Source organism: Triturus cristatus, chromosome 12 (assembly GCF_964204655.1).
Source record: "Triturus cristatus chromosome 12, aTriCri1.1, whole genome shotgun sequence".
Taxonomy (NCBI): domain Eukaryota; kingdom Metazoa; phylum Chordata; class Amphibia; order Caudata; family Salamandridae; genus Triturus; species Triturus cristatus.
This window is the reverse complement of record NC_140595.1, coordinates 242,778,616-242,802,387: the sequence shown is the minus strand read 5'-3', so window position 1 is coordinate 242,802,387 and position 23,772 is coordinate 242,778,616. Positions and strand designations below refer to the sequence as shown.

The window sequence follows — 23,772 nt, the reverse complement described above, 5'->3', positions numbered from 1 at the left end:
AATGAAATCAATAGATATAGTAAAGGCACACAAAGATAATCTAACATACACATTACGTGAAGAAGAGAAGGTGTTTTTTCAAATTTAGTCAAGGAAAGGAGACCGGATTTCCAAAAGAAAACTGCAGAACATAAAACAAATGTACCGCCTAGGGCTGAGAAAGAGGGAACTTATACAGCTGGCAAAGCTCATGCTGCGATGTCCCTAGAGTTTGTGAAGAAAGGGAAAACCTGCCTCCATAGGTAAAGACAGATTATAACAACGTATTTATTGGTTCTAGTGAATGTGAACATAACTTCTTGATTTTTGGAGGTTGGGGACTAAAAGGGGGAACTGATCCAGTAAGTTTACTATGTGTGTGGGAATAATGCTTACTATAAGTTGCCTAAACTGTGGTATGGGAGTTGCTATTTTGGGATTGTATTACCACGTAAAAGGAATGACTGGAAGCAATGAAAACACTAAAGGACTAACACGAAGAAAGAGAGCTAGTTTTTCAGAAATAGTAGGTGACATATTTGGTGCATTGATACCTTCAGTGGGAGGCATCCTGAATTCACACACAATTTGTAAATTGTCGACAGTAGTTGAACGTCTTTCGACGGATACTGCTGGGGGTTTCTTGATGATTAATACAGAGATGGTTGCGATTAGATCTATGGTTTTGCAAAATCGACTTGCGCTTGATATCTTATTAGCAAAAGAGGGCGGAGTCTGTTGAATGTTAAAAGTGCAACATTGTTGTACTTACATTCCGGATAAAAGTACGGAAATTAGAGGGTATATTAAGAATATTACAAAACTATAAGAAGACTTGACACCACGGGAGGCTGACAGTGTATGGGAAAGACTAACAAAAGGTATCTCTTCTATAGGTACTTGATTTTATGATTTAGGGAAAAGTATTCTAGGTCAAATAGTTCTCCCAATAGTAAGATTCATAATAATAGTCGTAACAATAATAATTTGGTGCAAATGTTGCAGAAACAAGGGTAAAGGAAGGAAATATGAAATTAATGGAAAGGGAAGGAAAAGGAAGAGAGAATTTGATGAAATACAGATGGAAGAATTGAAAGGAAGAATCTATAAGAAAATGAGAGATTTCAAAAATAAAAATGAAAACGAGAAAGCAAAAGAGGAAAATGAAAACGAGAGTTGCTAAACCTGGCATCTGGTTTGGGATGGGTAATTTTGTGATGGCTTAAAATGCCATCAGAGAGGGGATTGATGGAGTAAGGACTCATAGAAAAGAGACTTGATTGGATGCAATCTGCTCCTTTAACTTACTAACCAGTTATTAGGTTTGTTTTGTCTAATACTATTGCTCACCACATAAAACGAGGGTTAGCGAAGCTTGCATATGTGTTTACCAATGATAGCAAAAGGAACGAAGGACTAAAACGCTCTAAACAGGGATTCTTTACTGCACATGCGTCAACTGCATTTACGTAGTATGATGTAATTCTTGGAGGGAAATTCTTGCGCATGAGCAGAAGGCACTGTCATGGCGGTTTGAATGCTCGCGTGCATGGCATATGCTTCGCTGGAAAGAAAGCAGGCTCTTATACTAATGCTAATGCGGGGAATGTATTAATAAGTAAAAGGGAATAGAGTAGAGGTGGGTGGTATACAGTGAAACCATTTATTCTTGAAAGTGACATCTGTCTTTCTGACTTTATTATTAGTGCATATTTGGGCCTCTCGTGAATGTCTGAAGTGAGCCGATTCACATGGGTTCCGCGCATGCCTATTGAGAATGAATCCGGAAGAATGACAGATGAGTCAAGAAGAGGACAGGGCCGCAGCATACTGGAGCCTGAGAATTGGCAGAAGAAGACCTAAGATGAATGAGCTCACATGTACAATATTAAAGTTTGTTGTAGAGTAAATGTGAATGGAGGTGGGAAAATAAAAATTTAATAAAGAATTAAGGGGATGGGTTTGTAAACAATGAGCAAACTGAAAAAGTGATACGTAAGCATGGTGTGATGATCATCCTCCCCTTGCCTGACCAATTAGATTTCACATTTTTACGATATTGAAACATTAATGGGTGGAACAAGGTGACCAAAAGGTATATCTGAGGTAGCTTTAGTTAGTTATTTAGCACAAGAGCACACGCACGGAAGCAAGCACAAGAGATGAAGATTCACTGAATGCTGCTGAGGGGAGATGCTGTTGGTACAGTGGGTGATGCTGATGCTGTGAGGTGCTGATGAAGAATCGAATGCAGAATCCGAAGCAGAACTAAACTTCCTAATTTAGTTGGGTTAGAAGAAGACTAGCTGAAGAATCTGGAGGAGGAAAAGAGTGTCAGAGAGGGGTGCGGCGCAAGCATCGGTATTAGAGAGGTAACTATCCTGTCCTGATTTCTGTCCTTAAAATACTTTGTTTCCTGAATCTATCTCAGCGAACCCTCACCTGCCCTTTGGCCAGGGGGTTGGTTTTCACACCATTCTTGGTAGAATACTTTTCTCGTTATTTTAATGATCTTCTCTCTCTGTCCTCTCCCTTTCTATGCATTGATCATTGCTTGAATTTGTGATGAATTTATGATGTTTATTGATTGCATTTTCTTTCAAATGAGTGAAAAGATGAATGTATTGTACCTTTGAAGTGGTTCACATGCTCAAAATTTAGATAAAGATTTACAACGCTAAAAGAGTCTGTGGTTATTTCAATTTAAAGTATAAGTAGTTAGCTTTATGTCATTTTCACCATCAACTAGTTCAACTAATGGTCTATCGACCAGAGGAAAGAACTTTTTGATATGTGAAGGGTTAGTTGAGGAAAATAAAAATATACAAACTAATCCTAAACAGTTGTGAAATTCATAATCCCGACACCCAGCGGTTTTACTCAATTTTGTGTTTGATGGGCCCAGGTGAGTATATCGTAGTAGAGTATCAGTTGTTGTTAAACCGCTGGATCACAGGGCTACCCCTGTTGTTCAATGATCAGGTTGAGTTTCCTGTCATTCTGGTCCTCTTTAAGACCCTATACAATTTGTCTACAAAGAAAACAGACATGATCATTGTCAAGGCACAGTGGCTGACTGACAGATGTTGATACATTACGTCACAGAAACCAACAGCAAATGTCTTTAGTCTCCTTGGATAGAATAGGTAATCTTGTTCGTCTGTTTTTCCTGAAAGTCTGCATATGTGTGTACCACACTGATCTTTAACACACTGAAATATAAACTAAATTCTACTAGCATCCAGTGGCTGGGTTGGATACACCAACCCAGTTCATCCTGGTCAAAGATTTCAGCTTCTGACTTATTCCTTTAAGTCACAATCCTCACGCAGAGTAAACACCTCAAGTCCTCCAGGACCTCAGGGGAGGCACTAGAGACTCACAGGATGTCAGGCAGAGGTCGACAACTAGTCCAGTTGCCAGTGGTTAGCTGGTTACTGCCAAGAAACTGCCTCTTGTAGCTTGTAGTATACTACGTGTAGCTTCAACAGGAGGTCAGTCTTATGATGTTTGGAATCCACTTCTTTGTCCTGGGTAAAAGAGGGAACAGGACCAGTCCTTCAGAGCTCCTTTAAGGTCACATACAGCAGGTCCAGTCCTCGTCTTCTTAGCTTTCCCAGGTCCAGGATGCATTCTGAAATGGGTGCCTGAAATGTGACTCATTTAATGGCTGGCACTAGCTTTTGGGTGGGAATGACTTCCGGGCATGCCCTAATGTGCGAATCTGGGTGTATTATATGATATGGCCATAGGGCCTCATTGTGGAATACACTTGTAAATCCTGTCATGGGTCCAGTCAGGCTAGTTTGTAAACCTTAAGTTCAACCCTGGGAAGCTGTGACTTCGAATAGCAAGGGTAAAACGAAGGAACTCAGTGTAGAGCATTTAACATCACCAAACAACGGAATGAGAAAGTCACACAACAAGAAAGACACAACAATTAATAAAAATAGAGCATATTTTTATGAATGTTTAGAGTCCTTCAACATCAAAATCCAACAGAGGGTTCCAGAGATTCTGATTTTTGAAGAAATAAATACTTTTAAATGCAAACACAAACAAGCATTGATCAACAAAAACTTTGCAAACTTCTGAATAGTTTAAAACAGTTAGTTTGGTGACTCGGCCTGACTTGGATGACCAAATCTGACAGGACGGAAGTCTAGGAGTCCGGTAAGGTTCCTTTGAACAGTTACTTGGCCACCAGTCCCTTTTCCAGTCCAGTTCCAACCTTTAGGAAACGACCAAAGACGACAATGGAGTGGTCCTGATGCTGGGGATGCAGGCAGAAAAGATGCTCCTTGTTGCTTCTTGAGCTGTGTGGGTGACAGGGGTGAAGTGTGGATGATCCCTCAGTCCATGGGTAAGGTAAGGTGACTTTGAATACAGCACTTGGGGTCCCATGGGATCGCCCATCTCGTGACACAACTGTCATAGCCAATATCTTTCGTGGGGGCTGTTGTCCCTCTTGGGTGACAAAACCAGTCTCTTATAGCTCTCCCAGGCATGCGGACACGGGTGCAATTTTGGGCTAACTCAGATTTGTTTCTTGGAGTGCCTGGTGGCAGGCCAGCGGCAATACCTCAGGAGTGGCTACTGATTTGTGGGGTTGGGCTTCCTCAACCTTGATGTTCCTTGTGCTGTTTCAGAGGGCCAGCTGACTGATTCTTGGAGTCACTGCTTCAATCTGGGGCTGGGGATCAATTTTACCTCCAGCCAGTTGCCACAGGCACAGCCCAAACTCACTAGCTCAAAGTGCAGGAAGTGCAGTCCTTCCGACGGTACAGCCTCTCTTCATACAGCTTTAAAGGCAACAGGACACTCCTCTGTTGGTCCTCTCTTCAAATCCAGCATGTACTGAATTTCAGGGTGCCAGAGGTGCTAATTATATCCCGGGAAAGTGCCCCGAGATGACAACATGGTCACTAGCCAATGGGCTAGTAGGCCCCCTCCTCTTTAGTCACAAAATTCCAATGCTGTGTTGCATTTGGCAATTCCAGAGTGCAATATTCTTGCCACTCTCAAGATGTCTGAACCTGCCCTTGACTGTGAGGAGCTTGGTAGCTCACACCAGAGGTGTGGCTACCTAAGAGCTACAAGCCCACAAGAAAACCGGTTTGGGGATAGGTTTTACCCCTCTGCCCCTGTCTCCAACTTGTCTACAGAAACAAAAATCATTCTGCTCGGGTGTATTGTCACAGACAGCCTTTCAAAGGCGGTTTCGCCTTTGAAGCTTGCCTTTAGGGCTAACACCCGACCAGTCTTCCTGGCAGAGGAAGATACACCTCACTCTGTGGCAACTGCCTTTGTTTCTGAGCCCAGGAGCTGTTCACACGTCTCTCCAGGTGGGCAGAGAGCTGCCTCTCAGGGTCTTTTGAGGCCACTGGACTAGCTGGGGCACAGAGGCAAAGTGTTTCTTAACTTTAAACGTGACATAAATCTCGACTTGGGCATCAGGTCGGATTTAATATTACAATTATCACAATTAGTTTGATACTTTACAGGACCCCAATAGGTAGTTCCATTCAGAACTCAGCCAGGCTGGAGTTCCAGCCTGCAACCCTATGTTAGCCAATGAGGCTCCTAAGTTTCCTCAGCAAAACTGCAACTTTAGGGGTTTTGCTGCTAAGACATATATAAACCTATATGTCTATCTTAACAATATACAGCTCCCTGCCAGAGGGCTCTATAGGCCTTCCTTAGGGGACACCTTAAATGCTGTTAAGGGATGGGGTGGCTTTGCATTTAATGGCAATGGCAAAGTTAAACTTGCAGGGTAAACACTGTCTTTCCAGTAAGCAGTGGCAGGCTGGGAGCCATTTTGTACTTTGTCACACATAGGGTAGCACAAACAGTGCTGCATTCCTAGGCTCTTCCTTATATGCCCTGGGTAACCTTGGTGCTATATTCTAGGGACTTATAAGTAGATCAGCACTTGCCAATTGAAGACATCCAATTCAACATACCTTTAGTAATGGGTCAGAACATTGGTAGTGAGGTCTGGACAGCAGGCCTAGGTGCACTCTCAAAGTTAAAAAACCAGCAGCTAGAAGTCAAAATTTGGACAAAAAGTGGGGTGAAACCTGCAAAAACCTGCTCATTATCAAGGATCAGTGGCTGACTGTCTGAAATTGATGCATCATCGATTTAACAAATAAGAATAAACAATCTGAATAAACACTCCTGGGTCAACTGTACCCACTTTGGGCATTTTAAAGTTGTCAAAAGGCTTCAGCCACCCTTATAATCCCAGTGTTTTTCTACAGCTATTACTAAAATCCAGTTTGAGGCAGCCATTGTACCCACAACAAACCCAGAGACAAACCTTTGGTAGGGCAAAAGCAGAGTCCTTCAGCAACCAATAGAGAATCCATAAGAATTATCTTGGCATTGTGTTCTCTACCCTTTCAAGAGTAGCCTAAGTGTTACATGTGAACCCAGATGACCCGTGAAGCAGGATTAGACACTTAGGAAGATGTGACACCGTAGTGTCAGAAAGGATACCAACAGCACCCATCCTGCATATTCTGTGGAGGACTCATCTCTGCATTCAGGTCAGGCTATTATGTGTTCCTGAGAGGCATTTCACACCTATTCAAGGCTCATTGCTAGGGCTGAGAGAAGTGATTTAATGCATATTAGCCTTCAGGAACTTCAAGCAGGGAAAAAGTTATCTTTCCTTCATGTTGAATTGAAATTGAATTTTATTAACTATAAAAAACAATTGTTATATTTTCTGTTTAGCTAGGCCCACTCCTGAGATGGAATATTATGTTTTAATCTGTTCTCTGTATTTCTACATATGACAGCTCAGTCAGCCACAGTGAAAATAGCTGTTGGGTGCTATTCACTGTAAGGAGATATTAACATTAAATTGTTTACATGTCCTACTTTTAAATACCATGCACCCTGTCTTGTGAGCTGCAAGGCAGATATAGGGGTGATGTATTATTATTTAAAAGGGATGTTTTTACCTATCGAAAGGGTTTATTTTGACAGGTCAAATTCCAACCATGTTTGCTCTGCCACTATAGTGAATGGCACAATAGGTGCTGCAGTTCACTAGTGACAATTATTTTCCAGGTCCTGGGTAAACTTTGTACCATATACTTGGGACTTTATAGGAAAGTCAAATATATAAAGATTAGGAATAAGGTAATTTGACCTTGTTTAAAGGGGGAACACCAGTGCTTTACTACTGGTTAGCAGCTGTGAAGCGCATGGAGTTCTACAGCCAGCAAAAACATAAACCATGCAAAAGAAAGTTATTTCCTACATAGGTCCCCCAACAGAAGATGGGGAAAACTACCCACCCCCATAGGAGTTCTCATCACTATAGCAGAAAAACCTGGAAAGTCTATCAACATTGGTGAGGTCAGTCCAAGGGTGGTGTTTCACCATAGAGACCATACCCTGTAGGGAGATAGACCACCTCAACAGTTGAAGACTTTCACCTCACATTTGCATTATCTGAGAGGCCTGTGGTTAGTCTGAGGACAGAAATGAGTCCCAAACAGGTATGGTATCAGTTTCTTCAGTGACCAGACAACTGCAAATGCTTTCCTCTCAATTGCACCCCACCTTTGCTTCCTGGGTAGTAGCAGTCTGTTGATAGAGGCTACAAGTTAGAATAGGCCCTTCTCATTAACCTTTGACAGAACTGCCCCAATGGCATGGTCTGAAGGATCTCTCTGCATTACTGATTCTTTGCTGAAGACAGGATTGTTGAGGATGGAGCTGTACACATGTCCTTCTTTAGGGTGTCAAACGTCTTTGACACAACTCTGTCCAGATCACATTCCTAGGCTGCTTTCTGAAAGTCAGTTGGGCAACAATGGCTCCAACCTGCTTTACTAGCCTCTTGCAACACCCAGTGATGCCCAGAGTCTGTGTCTTGGGAGGCTACCAGATCAGGATGATTTGAATCTTAGGTTTCTTAATTGTAGATGTCCTCCACCAATGTGGTGGCCCAAGTACACAACAGAACCTTGGCCTATCAGGCACCTACTAGCCTTGATATTCAGGCCTGCGTACTACAGGGTGTTAGACCTGGCACCTTGGCGTGAGTCTCCCTTCCACTTTTTTGTCGCTGTGCCTCATGTGTTTTGCTGGTGTTAGCTGCTCAGAGCACTGTGCCACTGCCAACCAGTGCCACAGTGCAAGTGCTCCCTATTTAAAATGTATATGTTGGTTGGATTCCATGATTGGCCTATTTGGTTTACTGTCAGACCCCAGTAAAGTGCACCAGGAGTGCCCAGGGCTTGTAAATACAAATGCTGCTGGTGGGCTTGCAGCACTGGTTGTGCCACCCACAGAAGCGGCCTGGTAAAATGTATCTAAGGTCTGCCATTGCAGAACCTGCGTGCAGTCGGGTACTGTCATGCTGACTGGGTAAGTGCACACACTTGCCAGTCCCTAAACCTTCCCTTAACTTCATATCAGTCACCCCTATGGTAGGCCCAAGGGCAGGGTGCATTGTAAGCATAAGGTAGGACAAGCCCTGATGTGTGTGGCATGTCCTAATAGTAAATTACAGCCATTTTCGTTTTTCACTATTGTAAGGCTACCTGTTCTCCATAGGCCAGAATGGGCTGTTAGAATTGTTACATCCTATGATCCTAACAGACCCAGGGAACATGGTAGAAATTCGAGTTTAGTATGCCTGAACTCAGAATAATAAAATACATCTTTTAGTAAAGTTTATTTTAATATTCTGTGTTTGCAAATACCACTTTTAGAAAGTTGGTATTTGCTTGCTTGACCATTTCAGCCCACCTCTGCTGTGATGTGTATCTGCCTGTCTGGTTGTGTGAGTGACAGGGCTGGGGAAACCCAGAGGGGCAGGGCTAGGTAGCCTGGTGGTGAATAGGGAGATTGGCAGTCAGATGGGTGGGAGGAGTGCACCTGGGCTCTGAATAGGGTTGTGCTCTGATACCACAATGCTGGCTCCACATCCTGCGGAGCGGCTGATGTCTCTGCCCTGCACCCTGAATAGAAAGGCATAGTCATGTCAACAGAGTGCTCAAGAACTGGTTTGGACTGGGTAAAGGCCCCTCTACCCCAGAGGAACAAAGGAATTAGGGGTATAAGTATTGGGACCCTGCTCCCACGAAATTAGATCCTGCTGAAACAAAAAGAACCTCTGCCAGAGGAGAAGGAACTGGGAAAGCTGTAGGAGGAGTACTGTCCCTGACCTGGGGGATTGGCCTGCAGTGGTTGCCTTGCTGCTGAAGGAGAGGAGAAAGACTACTAAAGACTTTGCTTCAACTTGTGCTTTGAAAAGATCTCCAAGGGCTTGAACTGAGCTTGCCCCCTGAACGAAGTCCCAGGACCTTCACCCCCAGCTCCCCAGAGTCTTTTGGAAGTGCCTGCTGTTGTTGTTGGGCCTTCTGAGGGACTGCGTGTCGCAAGGAGCTGGAAGCGCGACGCAAGGAAGAGAAGCGTGCCGCCGTCGTCGCATCTCGCAAAGGGTGTCGCCGCTGCAGCATCGCATCGAGCGGAGGCGTCTCGCATCATTCCGGAAGTATCTCGCAACGCAGAAGAAGCGTGTCACCATCGCAGCCATCATAGCTGTCGCATTGCACCGCATCGAGAGAAGAGTCTCGCATCGAGGAGGAAGCGTGTCGCCATCGCAGCCATCGTAGTTGTCGCATTGCACCGCATCCAGAAAAGCGCCTCGCATCCACGGAGAAGCGTGCCGCCGTCGGAGCCGCTGTCGTCGCATCTCGCAGAAGGGGTGTCGCCGCTGCAGCATCGCATCGAGCGGAAGCGTCTCGCAACGTCGGAGAAGAGTGCCGCTGCCAAGGCCGCTGTCGTCGCATCTCGTCAAGGGTGACGCCGCTGTAGCTGACGCATCGAGTCGAGTCTTGTCGCAACATCGGAGAAGCATAACGCATCTGGAAGATCCCGTCTTTATTTCTTTTGCACCAAGAACTTCAACGCATCTGCATCGCTGCAACACTTTCGTTGCCCTGCGTGTCGCATCTAAGGTACATTGACTTAAAGTGTCGCATTTAAGAACTTAAGAGAAACTAAGCAATCTTCTACCAACTAAGCAACCGTATTGTGTATTTTTAATCGTTTAATGGTCTTGTGATAATCTTATATAAAGAATCCTTATTTTTAATATAAATACCTGTGTGGTGTCCATTTGTAGTGTTGTCACTTGGTTACTGTATGTGTTCACAAATGCTTAACCTATAACGCTCTGAGATAAGCCTTGTCTGCACGCGCCAAGCTACCTAGAGGGTCAGCAGGGGTTGTTTTAGTAGTGTAACCCCTTACCCTGACTAGAGGAAAGGTTCCCTGCTTGTCACAAGTACCTACCTGTGCCAACCAGAGAACCCAGATTCTAACACAGGGCCTGAAGCTCTTCCTCCAGGTGGGTCAAGTGGTCTTCCCTGTTGGTGATGAAGACTGCAATGCTGTCAAGGTAGACAGTGCTGAATTACTTCACTCAGGACCTGGTTGACCAACCTTGTGGAAATTGAAGGGACATTCTTTAACCCAAAGGGCATGACCGAGAGCTGGAAATGCCCTTCTGGTGGGGAGAACTCTCATTGGCTCCCTCAGTTAGGGCCCTCTGACCATACCATGATGTTAAGCCAAAGATGTTGGGGAGATTGGCAGCCCTAACCTACCAATAAGCTCATCAATTCAGGGTACGGGGTGTACATTAGTATTGGTGACTGAATTAAGCCCCCTCCCCTGTAGTCCAAATGGAACCACAGTTTGGGGATGCTTCCAGGTGGGGCAGATTTTGGTACTAACACTACTAGGCTGGACCTGGGACTACTGGAAGGCTTAATCACCCCCTACTCCAACATCTTGGACATTTCCTTCTTGATGCTGGTTCTCACTTTACCAGTCAACGTGTCATTTTTGTTTTTGACAGGCATGTTCCACTGTGTAAATATCATGGGCACACCAATTGGTGTGCCCTGGGGTAAGTGAGAATAAAGAGGCAAACTGCCCAGCAACTGGAGACCATTCCTCTGTTGACCTTCTGTCAATGAGGTTCAGGACTACTCCCTCTACTGACCCATCTTGTCAAGAAAAAACTCACTCTCCTCCTCACCACCACCGCCAACTATCACCATTAGCACAATGATTTCGGACCTCTCATTAAGTGGCTTACATCTGTTTACATGAAAGGCCATTAAGGGATTCCTGGATGTCAGTAGGTGAACCAGGTAGGTAACCTCACTTTTCATCTCTTTGACCTCACAGGGCAAGGTCCACCGGCCTGTAGTACATGGGGTTCCATGGGCTCAATGACCCACACTTTTTAGACAGGTTGGTATTCAACCAGAGTGACCCTGGTTTCTAAATTCTCAGTGGTCTCCTTCACATAGCGACCCATCTTGGCTCCGAGTCAGCAATATCTTGTTAGGGTTTCCTGAGGTCTTTCTCCCACTCTTCTTTTACAAGACTGAGAGGTCCTCTTACAGGTTGTCCAAACAGAAGCACACAGGGCTAGAAGCCCGCTCCTTTTTGGGATACTTTCCTATAAGTAAGCAACAGGCATGGTTGCAACACATCTCATTTAGGTCTTAATGGCTCAGACATGCCAATTATCATGCCCTTCAAGGTCTTGATGATCTCTCAACAAGTCCATTGGTCTGGGGATGGTATGATGTGGAGAACTTATAGGCAAACCCATACTCATCCCACATGTCCTTCTTGCATGCTGACATGAAGTTGGTCCTTCTGTCAGATACCAACTGCTTAGAAAACCCACGCAGGTAAAGATGCCCTTTACCCTTTAGATGTTCTTGCCACCACAGACACAGTAACTGTTCTCAGGGTACAGGGTGGCATGGTCCACCAACACCAATATAAACTCCTTCCCTATGTCTGTCTTGGGGTTCAGTGGACCACCAATGTCCACTCCCACCCTGTCAAAGGAGGTCCCATCCTGGGGAAATTCTGGAGGGGAGTCTTGCACTTCCCACCTGACTTGGAACTGGCTTGGCAACTCATACAGATTCTGCAGAACACTTATGACTCCATCCTAATTTGGTACCAGGTAAAGTGGTTGACCAGATTGTCAAAGGTTTTCACATGTCCCTAATGTCCTGCCAAGGGAATATTGTGAACATGCTCCAGTAGGAATGTCTTATAGCACTGGGGGACCTTCAACACTCTGATTGCCCCCAGCTTAGGGACCCTAGGCTCACTGTACAGGAAGCAATTCTCCCAATAGATAAGGTGATCACCAGAGGGGTGCCCTTTTTCTAGGCCTCAGCCTGTTGCCAAAGACTCTTGAGAATGGGGTACTTCCTTGGCGCCTTCCAGAACTCTGCCTGGGATAGAGCTCATGAGCTTGCCACCCAGCCACCTCAGGCAGGTCTATCATTCCCAATAGATGCCGGTTCCTTCCCCTCGGAGTTGGACTCCTTTCAAAACTGTGGGAATCTCTGAGGCTGGTGTCCAGTGCTCCCTTCCCTCTCTCCTTTTGGCAGGAACCTGAGCCACTGTTTCACACTCCAGGTCCTTCTCGCTCCCCTGATGGGCTACCATGGACTGTATGGCTGTTGGGACAGAAAAGTCCTCTGCAAGGTAAAGGACTTGTTTCCCTACCCTGATTGCCCAACTGTACCATTGTATGGCTCCCTAATGCTGATTTTTGCTGTTATATACAAACACGGATCGTGCATATGTGGCATGACATAGGCCTGTTTCGCAGATTGCGGTCTCGTTAGACTGGGAGGGGCTCCCAAAGCGCTACTCTTGTGGTGGTGGATAGCTACTGCCTTCACCAGGAGTTAAGCAGCACGATCGCAGTGGTGACAGCATATCCTGTAGTGACCAATAGGATTGAACAGGTCCTTTTTAACCTGTGTCACTGGACTATGGCCAAAAGGCATACTCACCATTTTAAAGTTCTGCTGCTGTGTGCTTAACTCACCCTTGGCCTACATCAGGTAAATGAAAAGGCTGCTCAGCACAGCAGGAGTGGTGATTCTGAACTGGTTCTATGTGTGCCTGGGAAGGGTACAGTACAGGAATAGAGCCATGCTGTGCAGTACATGGCGAGTGAATGTACTGAGCGTATGTATACCTGCGAGGACTACATTGCATGAGAGGTGCAGGGCCTAGCAGTGTGTGCGCAGGGGAAGCGTGCGCTGGTTGTATGTATGCTTGTGAAAAGTACAATACATGAAAGGTTAAATGTTATGCAATTAATGCATGATGAATTTGTGTACTGGCAGTGTGTGTGTTTGCAAGTAGCACATCATGGCACAACACAGAATGGCTACAGTACTGAACAGTGCACATAGTGAATGTGTGTACTGAATATATGTGTGTCTGTGAGGGAAAATGAATGAAGGTAACAGTACTGAATAGAATGTGTGCTGTGTCTATACACTGAGTGCAAGTGTATCTGCAATGGTACACCAGACGGAGGGCCATGGGTTCAATGTTGGTTTTCATTTTGGGAAGCCAGGCCTGCCTGGTGAAGACATGAGGTGTAGGGAGAACCCCCAGACATTTTTGTGTATTGCTGCATTCCTGAGAGCTGGCTGGGACACACTGGAGAAGGGGGGGAGAGAGAGAGCAAGACTCCCCCTGTACACTTCAAAAGGTGCTCTTTAATTTAGTGACGGATCACAAGGAAAGGGCCTGAACACATCACAGAAAGGAGATAATGCTGATAAGGGAATTACACATAGTAGGACTGGAAGCCCAGGATTAACCTTTTAATGCACATATCACTGTGGCTGACATCCAAGTGTGCACTCTAGTCACTCCCATGGCTTGTTTTGTGGGACTATCAGCACTGTAGTCTCTCCTGCTGTAACAGACACCATTTCAAGCAGAAGAAGTGATACAAATGTACACACGACAAAAGATGCAGAACCCCAACATTAAACTTCAAAGACCCAGACCCTAAATCCATTTGGTGTCTGGAAATGGACTATAAGAATGGGAGGTTGAGACCCCAAAATTTGTCATCAGCTAAGCAGCCAGATGTGCTGTGTGAAGAGTGGACGCTCTGCAAGATGTCTGCCTGTGACCAGGACTGCGGGACAAGGCCTGATAGTATCCCTGCTTGGTGAGAGGACATCACCCAGGAAAACCAAGACCACCTGGTATGCAGCCTTGAGCAATAGAGCCTGCCTGCTTGCCTAGAACACTGTGACCTGTGTGGAAGAGGAGAGCATTGGCGGGAATGTGGTCCAGTGGAGAGCCGTGCTGAGAGGACTCCTGATGTGCGGCGTGAAGAGACAGCCATGCAATGATTGCCCTGTGAAGTATTGAATCAGCGACCCCAGTATGTCAGGAGAAGGCTGTTATGAACTTAGCTGTGAATCAAGTGCCGTGCGGGGAGCGGCGATAATGGGCTTGATAATATGCCGCTGAGAATTCCAATAGAAGTCCATGTTGACACCAGAACATGGACTTCTATGGGAATTCTTAAGGGCATATTATCAAGCCCATTATCGCCGCTTTAGCTGCAGTTTTCTGCCGCTAAAGCGGCGATAATTTTAACGCAGTTTCTTGATAATATGCCCATTATTTTCTACTATCTCTAGATCCATAGATTATTTATAACCCCAGATATCACTCCCATAGCTGGTGACTGAAATACATTTTAGTTGATAAACTTTCACAATCGCCAGTACAGGTTTAGCCCCCAATCTGCTGGCAAAATCTAATACCGCCACTATAGCTCTGGACATTATGTTCCTTTTAGCTCTCCTTAGCAGAACCCAGGAATCCCTTTTAATGAAGAGGAGTTCCAAATAGGAGAAGGTGGATACCCTGGTGACTTCTGTTATTTTCCCAAAACATTTCCTCTGACCATGACCACGGTATGAGATTTTATGTAGTTGGGGCTGAGGTCTAAAGTGTTCATAAAGCCTATAAAATAGTTGAGGAGTTGCTGTCATTCTTGCTAACAGTTCGACGTTGTCCGCATTCAAAAATGTGGAGATTAACTGGGTCCCAACCTGGGGGATGTCTTTACATGTTGGACATACAGTTGGGCCCAGATTATTAATAAATAATAATATAAATAGGAGTTGGGTTAAAATACAGCCTTGTCTTACCCCCCTGTGTACTCTTATAGGTAACAACAGAGTTCCGGTCTGGTTATACCTCATGACTGTCAAGAGGTCTAATGCAGGTAATTTATGATGTTACAACCACTTCCATGTTGAAGAGCAGAAGCCAAAGTTTAGATCTATTAACTCAATCAAAGACAGATGTTAAATCCATAAAGACAAGATGTAACATGCCCCACTTGGCTACTGTATGTTTTCTGATGACCAGTTGTAAATTCAGGCAATGATTTAACATACCTTTCCCTGGGCCGAACCCCTATTGTAGGTTGGATGTTACATTATTTTGATCCAACCAAGAGGATAATCTGGAGAGGATCACTCTGCCCATAAACTTGACTGAATATATGAAGGATATGGGTCTACAACATCGGGGATCAGATCTTGCACTTTTTTTTAAAGATAAGGATAATTATAGACCTAGACCAGAAGGCTGGTAAACCTTTACTGCAGGCACCGTTTAGAACATGAATCAAAATTTTAGCCCAACTTATAGGGTTTGTCTTGTATGGATCAGCTGGGGCCCCGCCAGGGCCAGGCGCCTTATCCTTCGACATAATTAGGATGACCTCAAATACTTCCTTCTCAATGAAGGTCAGAGCAAAATCACCTCTAGATAATAGCTGGGGGTTGTTTGGGGATTCCACTGATGGACTTTCATGGACTCCACTGATGGACTTTCATATATCCCCTGGAAATGCACCACCCATAAATCTGGTGTTTTAGTACAATCTACAACGCTGTTAGCTATCCCAGTAGAAAACGGACGATTGACTATTTCCCAGAATCTGGCAATATTTTTTAAAACTTTAGTCTGGAGTAGTTGATCCCAAGGTTCCTCTTTAATGTTTGTTTACGGGCTTCTAAGCCTACTTGTATTTCTTCCTCCACAATTATCACACCCTTATCCCTAGGGATTTGTTTCAGAGTTCTTAGTAGGTTTTGGTGAGCTTTAGATCAATTATGGTTAAACCACCTCTCTCCCCCAAGTTTGGATCTGCCCACCACTCTCATAAGGTTGGTAGGGACCTGCATACAGAGTTTCTTAAATGCACTCAACAAGATTTATTTATTCGTACAGTTTTCTACGTATGGCCCAATTTAGCATAGAGGTTATCTAAAAAAAGAATCCAAGGGGACCCTGCTCCATTTCAGTCTATAGGCCTGGTCCTCAGGTAAAATGTGAGTGTTCCTAGGTCCTACTATGAAACTAGCCACTTAACCTAAACTCTATTCCTAGGTCAATAATAAGGGGTTGTGATAACTAAACTAGTTCCATTTGTCCTCAAAATGTTGAACCAATTGCACTAGTAAAGCCGACATAATTATATATTCAATGGTAGAGTTAGAACATCTATCAGTAAATGTAGGAATATCCTCTCTGGATTGCACACTAAGCATCAAGTAAAAATCTGTAATGATGTCATAAAGCAGGTCCCCTTGGCTAGGGTGCTCAAAATGGTCTATAACAGGGTCCCCTGAGCAAAAATCTTAAAGTATATGACACACTGGTTGGCATGAATGAATGTTAGAATCTCCCATTAGAATGACAGGATAAGGTGAGTCATGTCTTTCCCCATATGACTCTAGGAAGGACTTTAAAACCAACAAATGATCAGTGGATTTAGCCTGCATGTTTAAATTCTAACTGGATGACCGATAAATAACTAGAGCCTTTTTCCATCTGCATAGAATTACCAGAATATTTAGGGAAACCAGGGTGAGTAAACCACTCTACGCTCTGCCCAAGTATGAAGGTAGGGCAGCAGAAAAGTAAGAAATGAATCCGTCCATATCAAAGGCATTTTCTCTATCCCATGTTTGTTGTAGACCCACAATGTGCAGTTCTGGTAAAATATTGAGCCGTCTCTCACTATCCCTTTTATAGCCCTGCAATATTCCAGCTCACCAGCTTCAAATGAGGACCTTGGATAAATACTGGTTTAACAGAATGATAAACCCTTTTGGGCGCAATCCTGTCCCTCGGCTGCATGGGGCTCGTGCGTACAGGAATTAGTAGTCACTATTATCTAAGGAGCTCCAGAGCTTAAATCTATTAGACAGCTGAATAGGGGCTACCTGTTCCCCTCTTACTGGATTTATTTTCCACCTTGATAGTTATCTGGTGTTCTTTGCGCGGTATGAGCCCTTTGCAGCAACTTACGCGTCCAACTCCCGAGATTTGAGGTGAGTATCAGGCAAGGTCCAATGCAGCACCAGCAGATCACCTCCAGCAGCATGAGGGCAGCCGTGTGCAGTTGTGCAGAAAAGCATTGGGTGCTCAATACAAGTTGAGTGGAATTGGTCTGCGTGAATAGAGGCTTCAGTGTCGGACTGGGTGACCAGTCGGACTGAACCAAGGGGGGGGGGGGGGGGGGGGGCTCAGGTCTCATGATGCTTGAGGACGGGGAGAGACCTTTGGTCCTCTTCTCAGCGGCTTATGGGTGACGAGTGCAGAGTAATCCTTAGGCGCTGGGTTTTCGTCACCGGGAGTGGTTGTGGTAGATGGGGCTGCAAACATATGTTGCAGGCGGCGTTGGAGAGTCCACAGCGGGTAGACCCAAGGTAGGCTTCGAGTCTTGGGGGTCAGGAACTCATCTCTGGTGACAGGCTGGCAAAAACCAGTCACAGCTCACCAGTGGCTGGCAGTTTTTAAGGGGGCACCTCTAAGGTGCCCTCTGGGTGCATGTATCACTAAATCCGACATTGGCATCAGTGTGGGTTTCGTAATGCAAGATGCCATCGTGTAGCTGGGAAACTTGCTTTCACCAGTGTCTAGCACATGCTTTTAAAATGACGTCCCTGATCACTTGTACTGGCAGTAAAAGAACTGACTAGCACAAGGGCATACCAGCTCATGCAGGTATGCCTGTGGCAGTAATGGAAATGACCAGCACAGGGGTATACAAGCTTGTGCAGTTATGACCTCAAATGTAGTATGGTGCACCCTGCCCTCGGGAGGTAAGGCCTGAGATAGAGGTGACTTACTTTTACTGCATGCAGTATCTGCAGGCATGGCACAGAGGCTGGGTGCCATGTCGTGTTTTCACTTTTGCCTGCACCAATACGCACAGCCTGCAGTGGTAGTGTGCATGAGCTTGGTGAGGGGGCCCTTAGGGTGCAGCAATTCATGCTGCTACCCTGAGGGGCCCTCTTTAGAACATCAGACCCTAGGTACCAGGGGTACCATTTACTAGGGACTTTCAGAAGGTACTAAAGGTATAGCCAATTGGAAGAAACAATTGTACAGATTTGGGAAACAGATCTGGCACTGGGCGCCTGGTTAGCAGGAACCCAGTTCACATCCAGTCGAAATCCCATCAAATACCAGGCAAAAGGTGTGGGGGGGGGGGGGGGGGGGGTGACCAACTCGAAAAGGGCATTTTCCTACAGAGGGGCTTAAAGATGTGGTGTCCATTAATGCAGCATTATGCAGGGAAACCCCCAAAACAAGAACCAAATTATTCTCCTAGTTGGTGACCAAGTAATTCAAATGAGTTCTAGGCCTTGACCTAGGGCATTTCTTCTTCTTTTTCTTGGCTGGAGAGACCCATTCAGGTGTCACATCAGACTCAACTAAAGTGGGCCCCCTTATGTCAGTCTCAATTATAGATGATGCTCTCTGCTCAAAAGCAGAAATTACTTCTGCCGTGTCCGCAGAATGTCTCCTTTTTCTGTAGTGCATGTCTCTTTGGATTGGTCTGCCCCTAATCCTAGTTTTTCCTCTATACTTTGTATCTCTTCATTCTGCACCCCTACTGCCAATGTAAAATAAAAAATAATGATTGACACTTATGTGGGAGCTTAGGATCAGCTGGGCAATTATTGCAAGTAGATTTCCGCTTGCCCATATTTGATGCTGAATTGAATGGAAAGAAGGGGGGGCCCAGCCCAGGCGCTCACGGCTCAGGACGGGCCCGGGCTTTGCCTGGGTGCTGCCCACACGAACTGCATTGCAGGGGTGAGTACTACACTATATAGCGCTACCAGATGAGAGTGCTCCCCCCCCCAATGTGGTTGGCGCCTCCTGGCGCAAGTTCTCCTGCGATCTAGAGTCTGCAACGATAGTGTGGCAAAAGACATAGTCCCATGTTGCAGCAGTGAGTGCGGCGCTATATAGCACTCCCAAGTGACATCGCTCTTCCCCCCCGATGTGGTTGGCGCCTACTGGCATAAGTTCTCCTGGAACCTGGTGTCCCCAACAATAGTGCGGCAAAACACACAATGCATCTTCGACGCAGATCCACAAAATCCTCCACAACCAGGATTTGAGGTACTTTGTTCAGCGGGCATAACTGGGTCCCTGTGGATTGCCCAAGCTCCATCGCGGTAGGTCTGAACTTGTGACTGTCCTGGTCCTTCACTTCATGCTTTTTGGTGCTGTTTTTCACTATAAACTTTAAAAATCAATATCTTTGGTTCTACTAATTCGATTTTTGTGTTTTGGCCTTGTTTTATGTATTAACTTCAGATCTATTTTTCTACCCTGGTGTGGGATCTTTTTGAGTGGTGTTTCACTATTTATTGTTCGAAGTGTTGCACAAATACTTTACACATTGCCTCTAAGTTAAGCCTGACTGCTCTGTGCCAAGCTACCAGGGGGTTGAAAATAGGTTCATTTAGGATTTATCTGCCTCTTACCGTGACTAGGATTGTGGTTGCTGCTTGACCAGGGCTCATACTCCAGTCAACTAACAACCTAATTTCTAACATTAGTGTCAGCAGTGGGAAAGGACTTGTGTTTTTTGCAGAGCCCTACAGTGATTTGGTGTACAATACCATTCCATACATAATAGCAATTTGAATGTTAAATTCTCATAGATACGCATTTTTGATTTTTCAAAATCATGTCTCTGTTTGTAAGATCTGAAACTACACCTGCAAGGATGAAATCTGAGATGACTAACATGGAGCCCAGCTCAAGGACTTGTGATAGGAGTTTGAACTTCCTGCCAAGGAAGGTGGAGTTGCGCTGAGGGCCTGAGCAGAACTCATAGCTGGTGAGACCACAGGAGAGGATCAATCAATCAGGGGAATTGTAAGCACACTACTCCCCCTTGAGTGTTTCAAGGCGCTGGGGGGGGTGGAGCAGCTCTGTTCAGTCGAAGAGCCAGGTCTTGAGTCTCTTCTTGAAGATGTTCAGGGAGGGGGCGCATCTGATGTCGATCAGGAGCTCGTTCCAGGTCTTGGCCGTGATGTAGGAGAAGGCTCTTCCGCCTGTTCTGGCTTTGCAGATGCAAGGTGTTTCGGCGATATATATATAATATTGCCCCACAGTAGGCACCTGTTGCCAAAGACCTCCCCCCCCAGTGCTGTTCTGGGACCTTGTGGGCCCTCCTGGCAACCTCAAGGGGCACCTGTTGCCAAAGACCTCCCCCCAGTGCTGTTCTGGGACCTTGTGGACCCTCCTGGCAACCTTATAGGCAGAAACCATTTGTATATGTCATCTCCCACCAAATGACTCAATACCAAATTCTTGGGAATGCAAACTCTATTCTATATATATATGGATCTCAATTTGGCTTCCTAAATGGGTTTTTATTTGTCTTCTATGGCCGGTTGTTTAATCTGGTTTTATCTGGATTTTAACTGGTTGTGGTGGAGGATATTGCCGATTTTAGTTTTGAGATTTTATCCTTATCAAATATTTGTATTGGCAGTGCAAATATTTTTTAAAAGATCAATAGCTGCTATATTTATTCTGTATGTTGATATTTATATTCTTTATAGAAAGATTGATGATTTTTTTCGGTAATGTTCTCATTTTACTTAATTTTATCTGGTTTTAGATTTTATCGAGTTTTATGAGAATTTTTGCCGGCTAATTTTTATCTATATTCTAGGTTAACGTCAGACAAAATTAGATATGTAACTTAATTATTGTGCTGCTATAGGTATTAGATAGGGGTTACCCTACCTTATCTTATATGAAATGTAGTCTCTCTTCTTCCATCAGATACATCTAATTACAAAGTCTTGAAAATGGAACGTGATACTATGTGAATGCCAAACACACTAAGAGACTCAAAACAAGGAAAGAATTTGAGGGGCGTCTTTATATATGCTGCTATATATAATTTATTATGTTGTGTGTGAATATTTTTTTTTTTGCACTTGACCTTTCACAATTGCACTTTGCTTGTATTTTTGGCACATAATGATGTATTTATTAAACCGTAAAAATATTTAGAGTACCAGTATTAAGATATTATAGAGGCCAAACATCGACATTTGCAGTATTATTTTTTACGAATGGGAGATTCTAGTCATTAGAGACTATATTAGAACACTATGTTGTATATTTAATAATCTCTCATTACAAGATTAATCAGTAAACATGAGCTGACTATTCTTTGAACGTTGCATTGACAAGGAGCACTATGCTATTAGTTTCTTTTCTACACATTGGAGTAAGAAAAGCTTGTATTAAATCTATGTGTCATTCGTTTCATTATGTTATATTGGAATCGGTGGCCCTTTAATTAGATTTGCACTGTGTCTTTAAAACCATTCGGATTATAAGTATCATGTGATTATGTGCTATTGTGAGTTTCACTATATATTTGCACTGATAGGTCCAGCGCGTCATGTGATCAAGACTGCCGTTGGGCAGTCGAAACGCGTCAGGCTGGGCACTTGCTTGTAAAGATTTTTTGCACAGGCACCCTTGTAATCTGCAAAAATAAAAATAAAAACCTTTTTTTTTCACTTGGTGGTCCGTACCTGTTTTTTGCGACCGTGATTGGGATTGTCAATTTCCTCCATTATAGTCATAAGCGCTGAATAGTCCTGCCCCCGGAAGAGTTGTTATGCATACATATATCTACTTAAGGGGAGATTTTTGCCTTTCTTCAGGCAGGTCTGCAAAGACTCTTAAGAGAGAGAGAAAGACAGATTATGCAGCCTATTTACCTAGGCTACAATGGCCAGATTCTTCAATTTGAAGAGAAAAAAGGGGCCAGACATAGCAATTTTAAATCATTTTAGTGCAAAACAGTATAAATATCTCTCACAAACCATTTTTTATGATAGAGATGAAGGGAGCAGGACAGAGTAGCCTCATAGGCTGTCAATATATGTCTAAAAAAGTCACTGTGCCTTTAAGAATCGAGACACCACCAGTATCCCACCATGCACAGCAGGTGGCAGTTACTTCAGTTCATTTTGAAGGATTATGTTAAAAGATATGGAATAAGGGAATACCTCTGTTCAGTCCACCAGGGAGGAGGGAGAGACGCTTTTCACTATAATGGAAATTCCCTTACGAGAGAAAAGGAGTTATAGGTAAATAACACTTCCTTCTCTTGCAAGGGATTTCCATTTATAGTCATAAGCCCATCCCCAAATAACGCAGTGGAGTATACAGAGGATAATGCAGATAAGTCAAGCAAAGAGATTTCTGAGGGAAGCCTGCCCTACTTGAGTATCTTCTAGCATTATAATCTAGACAGGAGTGTTTGGTATATGTATATACTGATTTCCAGTGAGCTGCTTTACATATCTCTGGAATGGGAATATTGAGCAATAAAGCAGCAGTTAGTGCTTTCCCCCTAGTGGAGTGTACCTAGGTTTAGCTGAAAGACTCTTGTTAGCTTTTTGGTAGCATAATACAATGAAAGATACTATCCATCGCAAAATGGATTGTTTGGAAGTAGCTAGCCCTGTATGGACTGGATCATAGTTGATAAATAATTGGTCTGATTGGCGGATGGCCTTTGTTTTATCTAAATAAAATTTCAGAACTCTTCTTACATCCAGGCAATGAAGGGTTCTTTCTGCTGGAGCAGAGAGATTCTGAAACAAAGTAGGCAGAGAGATTGTCTGGTTGACATGGAAGTTCCATACCACTTTAGGAAGGAACTTTGAGTGAGTTCTCATAATCACTTTGCTCGAATCGAATACAGTATATGGTTCATGAGAACAGAGAGCTTGGATCTAACTAACCCTGCAGGCCGATGTTATCGCCACAAAGAAAGTGGTTTTTAAAGACAAGTGTTGGAGAGATGACTTGTGTATGGGTTTGAACGGATTCTGCATAAGGCGTGAAAGGACTACATTAAGCTCCCATGGTGGGGAAGGACGTCTGATGGGAGAAAAAACCTTCTTTAAGCCCTCTAGGAAATCCTTGATGACAGGGATTCTGAAAAAAGGAGGTGTATGAAGGACATTTCCTGTTGGCAACAAGAGCTGCCAGGTGAACTTTTATCGAAGAGAATTGTGAACCAGATTTTGCCAAATGGAGTAAGTATGGAAGAATAACATCTTCCTGGCAAGTGGTAGGGTCCTTGTTTTTGGATAAATACCATATGCAGAATCTCTTCCATTTGAAGGAGTATGCGGAACGTGTAGAAGGCTGCTTAGCTTCTTTGAGAATATCCATGCAGTCCTGAGGCAGATTTAAATGTCCATATTGCACTAGCTGGAGCCATGCTGCTAAATTCAAAGAGGAGGGTTTGGGATGAACTTAGATGTGGATGGATAGACCAGTGAAGGAGGTTCGTGAATCACCATTGACATGGCCACTCCGGAGCTATGAGGATCATCTTTGTTGAGGACTGAGGTAACTCGATAAGAACTACTGGGATCAGGGGAATCGGCAGAAAAGCGTAGCGAAATCTGCCGGACCAGTCGATCCATAAGGCATTTCCCAGAGTTCCCATCTGGATGAACTGCAGTGCGCAGCTTTGGCATTTGCTGTTTTTTGCGGTGGCAAACAATTCGATGA

General features: G+C 44.4%; 1 protein-coding gene and 1 long non-coding RNA gene across 2 annotated transcripts in view; one reads left to right on the top strand and one right to left on the bottom strand.

Annotated features, from left to right (window-relative positions):
- LOC146775796 (uncharacterized) overlaps positions 1 to 2,652 on the top strand; it is a 59,763-nt gene extending 57,111 nt beyond the window's left edge. The window contains exon 3 of the long non-coding RNA XR_014972337.1: positions 1,686 to 2,652. This is a non-coding gene — a long non-coding RNA (uncharacterized LOC146775796). The remainder of the gene's footprint in view (positions 1 to 1,685) is intronic.
- The window catches only part of CFAP45 (cilia and flagella associated protein 45), a 513,786-nt gene that overhangs the window by 155,115 nt on the left and 334,899 nt on the right, over positions 1 to 23,772 (bottom strand). The window lies entirely within an intron of this gene.